Consider the following 7,543-nt stretch of genomic DNA (forward strand, 5'->3'; position numbering starts at 1 on the left):
AAAGATAAAAGGGGCGATAGCTCCGTGTGTGCTTGCACGTAGACTATCTCAGGAAACATCCACAGAGACAGGTGGCAGTGGTGGACTCGGGGGACCGGAAAGTGGTAACGGGCACAGGAGGGAGAGGAACTTTTCCTCATTATATTCTCCTTTGTCATTTTTGTGCTGCGAACATATACATATTCAAAATGTAAGTAAAATAATTAAAAAATCAAATGACCAAATAGAGAAATAAACTTTCTCCAAAGGTCGAGGGGAAGCCTGGAAGCACCCAGCCCTGGCAGAAGCCCACAGATTTCCTGGGCCTCCCTGCACAACTGTCTGTCTCAGTGACTGTCAGCTGCACTGGTGGCTAAAGGGGAGGCCTAGGGAATCTGAAGAAGACAGAACAGGTCTTGAGGACAGAGCCTGGGCCCAGGGACAAAGCAGGCCCTGTCCACCTGGACATCAGCGTCTGCCAGCCCAGCCCCTGCGCGGGGGAGCAAGGCCAGGAAACCAGAAAGCTCTGTCTGAAGCAAGGACAAGCTGCAGGCCTGAAGCTTGGGGTCTCTGTAGGCTGCTGGTTTCAGGTATCCCTTTAGGAGCTCATACCTTTTGCCTATTTCTTAAAAAACAAAACAAAATAACAACAAAAAAATCCCTGGCCGGTGTGGCTCAGTTGGCTGGGTGTAGTCCTGTGCACCTAGGGATTGCTGGTGTGATTCCCTGTCAGGGCACATGCCTGGGTTGTGAGGGCTTGATCCCTGGTAGGGGGTGTGCAGGAGGCAACCAGTCGATGTTATGTGCTCACATCAATGTTTCTCTCTCTCTCTCTCTCAAAATCAATTTAAAAATCTTTTTTATATTAAAAAACAACAACCCCAAATATATCACCTTGAATTTTTTTAAAACGCATACCACCTTTGCTTTATTCTGAGCACTTCAGGTAGATATGAGTGGACTACTCCAGCCTTACCACCAGGTCTCTGGACTGATTGATGTTGACTTACATTCAATGTCTCCAACCAGGTCACCAATGGCTCTGTAGGGAGCAGTAGATCTGGAGGTTCAGACTTCCCCACCAGAACCAGGATGGGAGGGGAGGGGTGCAGGTGAGAAACGTGTACAATGCTGAGGATCATGGTTGGAGCTTAGGCAGAGGGATTCATCAGGGCAACTCCCTCAGCTTCACTCAGTGCCCAGTTCCTCTCTGAGCGTGGCACACAGAGTCCATAAAATAAGACATTTTTCAGCCTTGAACTTGATCCCAAAAAGTGGAAATGCTTCTGAGGTCTCAATTTTAGTCATACCTTGTTCTGTCTAGCACCTGTTATCATTCTGAATTTTTTTTTTTTTTTTACAGAGAGGAAGGGAGAGGGACAGAGAGTTAGAAACATCGATGAGAGAGAGAGACACCGATCAGCTGCCTCCCGCACACCCTGCACTGGGGATGTGCCCGCAACCAAGGTACATGCCCTTGACCGGAATCGAACCTGGGACCCTTGAGTCCATAGGCCGACGCTCTATCCACTGAGCCAAACCGGCCAGGGCTGAAATTTTTCTTTTAAGTTGGTTTATCTTTCACTGATTTTCCAGTTATTTTATTAATTATTTCACTTTTACATCTTCCTTGTTCATTAAATCTTGTATGCCCTTTCCTATTTGCAGCCCTCTTAATTTCTGAGCATCTGGTTGAATTGCTTACCTCGGCCAAGGATCATGAGGTTGCAGAGACATCTGGCCTCCCTTGCTCAGCTGGAAGGACTCAGAGTCTCCAACCTGTTGTCAGGAGGAAGGGCCTGACCCCACAGGCCTGGGGGGAGGGCTCCTCACCCCACTTTTGGCCTCTAGTTCCTCAGACCTTCTGGTCCCTCCCCAGGTAGCCCTGACTCCACATCACCTATCCGTCCAGTACCCACAGCCTTTTGAAGCACAAATGGTGGAAATGTGAATATACTTAAATCTAGTGTCTTTTTCTTTGTGACACCATCCCTTGCTTTATGTAGAGAACAGTAACATTTTCATGTATGGTTACCACTGTTTTTATTTTTTTACCTTTTGCCCTTTAATTTCTTTGGATTTGGATTTTGTTATGTTACTATATGTTATTTTTGTTATTTTCCAAACAATCACATGTCCTAGAATCATGTATTGAATGAACAGTCTCTTGCCCACTAATTTTCTTTCTTTTTTTTAAATTAAAAAATATTTTTATTTTTTAAAAGATATATATAATTTTTAATTGATTTCAGAAAGGAAAGGAGGGGGAGAGAGAGATAGAAACATCAGTGATGAGAGAGAATCATTGATCGGCTGCCTCTTGTAAGCCCCAAACTGGGGATTGAGCCTGAAACCTGGGCATGTGCCCTTGACTGGAATCGAACCTGGGACCCTTCAGTCCCCAGGCCGATGCTCTATCCACTAAGCCAGTGATAGCGAAACTTTTGAACTCGGCGTGTCAGCATTTTGAAAAACCCTAACTTAACTCTGGTGCCATGTCACATATAGAAATTTTTTGATATTTGAAACCATCGTAAAACAAAGACATATTTTTGATATTTATTTTATATATTTAAATGCCATTTAACAAAGAAAAATAAACCAAAAAAATGAGTTCGCGTGTCATAGGTTCGCCATCACTGCACTAAGCCAAATCAGCTAGGGCCCCACTAATTTTCAATTTCTGCTTTGTTATATGCGATAGTCCTAATTACCCCAGAGTCAGTTTCTGATTTATTAAACATCATTAATCTGACCATGTATTGTACCAGACAATATTAATTAACTACTGTAGTAGTTAATTTGTAATGGGTTTTTAATCTGGTAAAGCTAGTTTCTTTTATTTTCAAATATCCTTAATTAGTTTTGATTGTTTCTTCTTTCAGATGGCTCTTAAAAGAGCTTTGTCAAATTCTACCAAAAAAAAAAAAAAAGGAAAAAAGAATTTTGTATAGAATTGTTAAATCTTAAACATTAATATTACTACAGGAACATGTTTTTCAATTGTTTTATATCACTAAGAAAAAGTTTTTATGTTTCTTCATTCACCTCTCATATTTATTATTAAGGCATTCCTATTAATCATTTTTTTCCACCCCAGGGCAACTGGTGCCCTTCCGCCCACATTTACATAACTGAAGGAGGCCCTGGCTTGGTAGTTCAGTTGGTTAGAGTGTCGTTGTATAGAATTGTTAAATCTTAAACATTAATATTACTACAGGAACATGTTTTTCAATTGTTTTATATCACTAAGAAAAAGTTTTTATGTTTCTTCATTCACCTCTCATATTTATTATTAAGGCATTCCTATTAATCATTTTTTAATGGTTGTATTTCTACATATTACCAACAAATAATCAGAAACTGAAATTTTAAGGCCCTGGCTTGGTAGTTCAGTTGGTTAGAGTGTCGTCGCGATACATCAAAGTTTTGGGTTTGATCCCTGGTCAGGGCACATACAAGAATCAACCAATAAATGCATAAATAAGTGGAACAACAAATCAACGTTTGTTTCTCTCTCTCCTCTCTCTCTCCCCCTCCCTCCCTCTCTCCCTTTCTCTCTCTAAAAATCAGTTAACAAAAAAATAAATATAAATTGGGGGTGACCACAAATGAACAATCCTATGGACTTTGGTGGGTAGGGAATGGAAGCTAGATTGCAAGAAGGATCAATAGTACCCAATAGAAACACAATCTTGTAAGGAGGGGGATGGTGGAGGGGCACAGGCTTACCTGGGGGCCCAAGGATGGGAAGCATCAGATCTTGAGCAGAGCATGAGGGTCAACTTCAAACTCAGGTTCTATGGGTTGAGTCTATTATTTTTGTTGCCACACAACCCCTTTCTTTGGGGAACCCGTCCTTCCCTCACTGCCCCTTCTATTATAATCCTGCTCAGGCCATGTGGGGCTCCCCCTGCACCTGGCCTCGGTGATGTCCTGATAGAGGATTCTATTCTTCTTACTGTGGACACTGGTTCACACTTGGACATACGATACAAGCCAACCTAATTAGAGTCTTCCTTTAAGTTTTTGCCAGAAATATCAGAAAAGACACTCATTATTTTTTTTGGTGGGGGAGTGTGAAGCTGCCTGGGACCATCTTTTCCTCCATTTGGAGATCAAGTCAATTCAAAGAAAAGAAGAGCAACAGATAAAGAACCATCATTTAAGCACCCGGACCCAGCCATGCCTGAAACCCTAGAGATGTGTTACACACACTAAAAGGTTTTTTTGTTTGTTTTGTTTTGAGCTAGTTTGGAGCTGGGTTTCTATCAGATACGAGTGACTGCAACCTGAATAAGAAATAGTTTGTGGCAAAATTGAAAAAACAAAACAAACAAAACAAAACACCAAAAAACCCCACATTCCCCCAGGGACCCAAGCAACCCTACTGTGGGATCTGTCTCCCTAGTAAGATATGAGAAGGGGAGATGCATCTCAGCTAGGTGCAGATTCAGAGGCACTGGTGAGAAAGCTGGGGGGAGGGGGAGGGAGATGAGGAGGTGGGAAGCAGCTACAATCTCCATAAGAGGAAGGATGGACTGACTGCCTTGTCCACTCTCTGTCCCCAAAGCCTAGCAGAGTCAGCCCTAACGTGCAACAGGTTCCCAAGGGGACCTTCTAGTCCATGGTTGTGCAGCAATGTCCATGGGCTATGTAAGTGGTCCTGAAGGTGCAGTGTGGGTACAGGGTGCTGGGTGAGGGCCAGTTATCCAGGTGGAAAGTCCATGAGAGTGATGAGGAGGTCAGTGAGCAAAGTCCAGCTGTGGTGAGAATTATGCAGGAGACAAGCCCTTGGAGGGTCCCAGAGACAATTCTAAAAAGAGAAGGGGGACTACTGAGCAATAGGATTTAGGGACAAATGGGAAACCAAGTACCTGGGAGCTACGAGACCGAGGTGGAAGGGTGTGCAGTTTGGAGGAGTCAGGGGAATTCACTGGGCTCTGTTTGCTGGGTTTGGGACCTGGGTTATACTAACTTCATAAAATGAGTATTTTGTGTCAGAAACGGTTTACATACACTGGAATGGGTTGTTTCTTGGGAGTCTGAAAGAATTTACTGCCCAAATGGTCTCCAGAGACTTTAAGAAAGTGATTCTTTGATAATGCCTTCAAAGAATAGGAAGATGGGTTCTCTTTCCATTTATTTATTTAATACTAGACCCGGTGCACGACATTCCTACACTAACGGGGGGTCGGGGGTGGGGAGTCCCTCAGCCTGGCCTGAGACCTTTCGCTGCCCAGGGCTCAGTTACTCTCTTTTTATTTTTTTTTTTAAAATATATTTTATTGATTTTTTACAGAGAGGAAGGGAGAGGGATAGAGAGTTAGAAACATTGATGAGAGAGAAACATCGATCAGCTGCCTCCTGCACACTCCCTGCTGGGGATGTGCCCGCAACCAAGGTACATGCCCTTGACCGGAATCGAACCCGGGGCCCTTGAGTCCGCAGGCTGACGCTCCATCCACTGAGCCAAATCGGCCAGGGCAGTTACTCTCTTTTTAAAGTCCCAAACAACACAGCCTCAAATTACATAAAACATATCTAGCAAGAAATGTTTGACTAGGTCTGGATGAGCTGGGCTGATTTGATCTGAGTCTGGCCTTTCAGCAAGCAGCTGGTTTTAGCTACTAGTAACTGCAGGCAGCTATGGTGGGGGACGGTCAGCTATTTCTAGACCTGCCTCCAACCTTCCAGACCACGTGCATGGTTCCGAGTGGTGGTTAATGTGCAGCCTGGCTGCCTGAGCTCCGACCTCAACCCATCACTTACAACCAGGCGGCTCCAGCAAGTCTGCGTCTGTTCTACATCTCTGTCCTGGATGAGCAGCTAGATCAGACCAACCCTGAAGGCCTTTCACTCATGCCAGCTGGCAAATCCCCTTTAAAGTTTCAAAAAGTTTGAGCTGAATTTTATGTCACTTGCAACCAAACATATCCTAACCAATGTTGGCTATGTATTAGCTTTTATTAAAACATGGGCTATATCATTTGTCAGCGAGAGCTCAGATACTAAACAATTAAGACAGCAACTATTTCCAGATATCTAAGGCCTTCATTCTGACGTCAGAAGGCCCAGGAGGCTGGGCTGGCCACAATGATTCTGTCAATCAGAAGGGCGGCACTCAGCTCCTCGGTGGGTAAAAAAGAGGGTCATTCCTCTTTCCCCTAAATGAGCCCCCCGCCCCGCTCCCTAAGGTCAAAGTTACCTCACAGCCTCCAAAGCCACCGTGTCTGTCCGGATCTTGGTACACTTCCATCTCCTAAACTTTACCCTTCAGCTCAGTGATACCTGCTATCTTAGAAAGCTTTCCTTATACAGATGAGCCCAAAGGAAAGGATAAAACCCCTGGAATCCCACCCCGAGGAATTCCCGCGAAATGGTTTGGCAGTTTCCCCGCATTTCTGAGGCACACACGCCCTTAGTTAACGCGGATGACTCGGGGTACAAGCCATAGATTTCACGTAACCAGCTCAAATCGTCCTACTGTCACGTTGCCCTATGTGGTCAGTTGGGGGCGCTCCACGCCCTCTCCTGGGATTGCCCAGCACCAGGGACTCCTCCCTTCCTCCCGCCCTGCCCGGCGCTCAGGACTTCCCCGGGGCCGTGCCCAGGCCCCACCGCTACGAGAGGCAGTTCCGAGGGGTCTGCGGTCCGCCCCGCTCCCCCCACGGCCAAGCAGCGAGGGCCTGCAGGTAGGTTCCGTTGGCTACGTCGCGTTTCGGGGTGCGGACCCCGAGGTGCCGCGACGCGCACTCCTGCCCAGACCCCTGAGATCAGGTGGATTCCCGCCCGCGCTGCAACCCCACCCCAGACAGCAGAGCGCGATGGCCCCTACTAAGCCCAAGGGTTCGGCGATGGTCGCGGGGTCGCGGGCTGGGCTGCCCGTCCTCGGGCGCCCGCACCCTCCAGCAACTTTTCTGCCCAGCGGTTTCAAGCCCCCAGGCTGGACAGGAATTCCCGGCGTTCTTGTCGATTCGGCGGCACCGGTGGGAGGAGATTCCTAATAAGTCACCGATTGCAGTGCAGGGTCAGTACATCCCAGCCGGGCCGGGGAGTTCCCCGCGGGGAGGGGGGGGGGCGCCCGAGTCCCCCGGGCAGCTGTTTAAAACACCTAGGCTCGCGCTCACCCCGACATCGCCGGGAGTTGGGACCTGGACGCAAGCTTGAACTCTAGGTTCAGCTGGAAGGTGTGAAATTCATTCCAAGATTCCAGTTCTGTATTAGAATTATATGCAAAAAGTGCATTGTACTCCCTAAAGTGTCTGTGTTCATCCTATATAATAAGGGTAATATGCAAATTGACGCTAATGACTGAACAACCAGGAACATCTGTGGCTATGACGGGAACTGACCACCAGGGGGCAGACACTCAATACAGGAGCTGTACCTGGTGGTCAGTGCGCTCCCACAGGGGGAGCTCAGCTTAACCACAACCCGGCTCATCGATGCGCTAAGGATTCGCTAAGGATGTCTGGCTGCGGGGAGCAGGCTTGGAGCAGGCCTAAGTTGTCAGTCCGACATCCCCCAAGGGCTCCCGGACTGTGAGAGGGTGCAGGCCAGG

This window comes from Myotis brandtii, unplaced genomic scaffold (genome assembly GCF_000412655.1).
Source record: "Myotis brandtii unplaced genomic scaffold, ASM41265v1 scaffold744, whole genome shotgun sequence".
Classification (NCBI taxonomy): domain Eukaryota; kingdom Metazoa; phylum Chordata; class Mammalia; order Chiroptera; family Vespertilionidae; genus Myotis; species Myotis brandtii.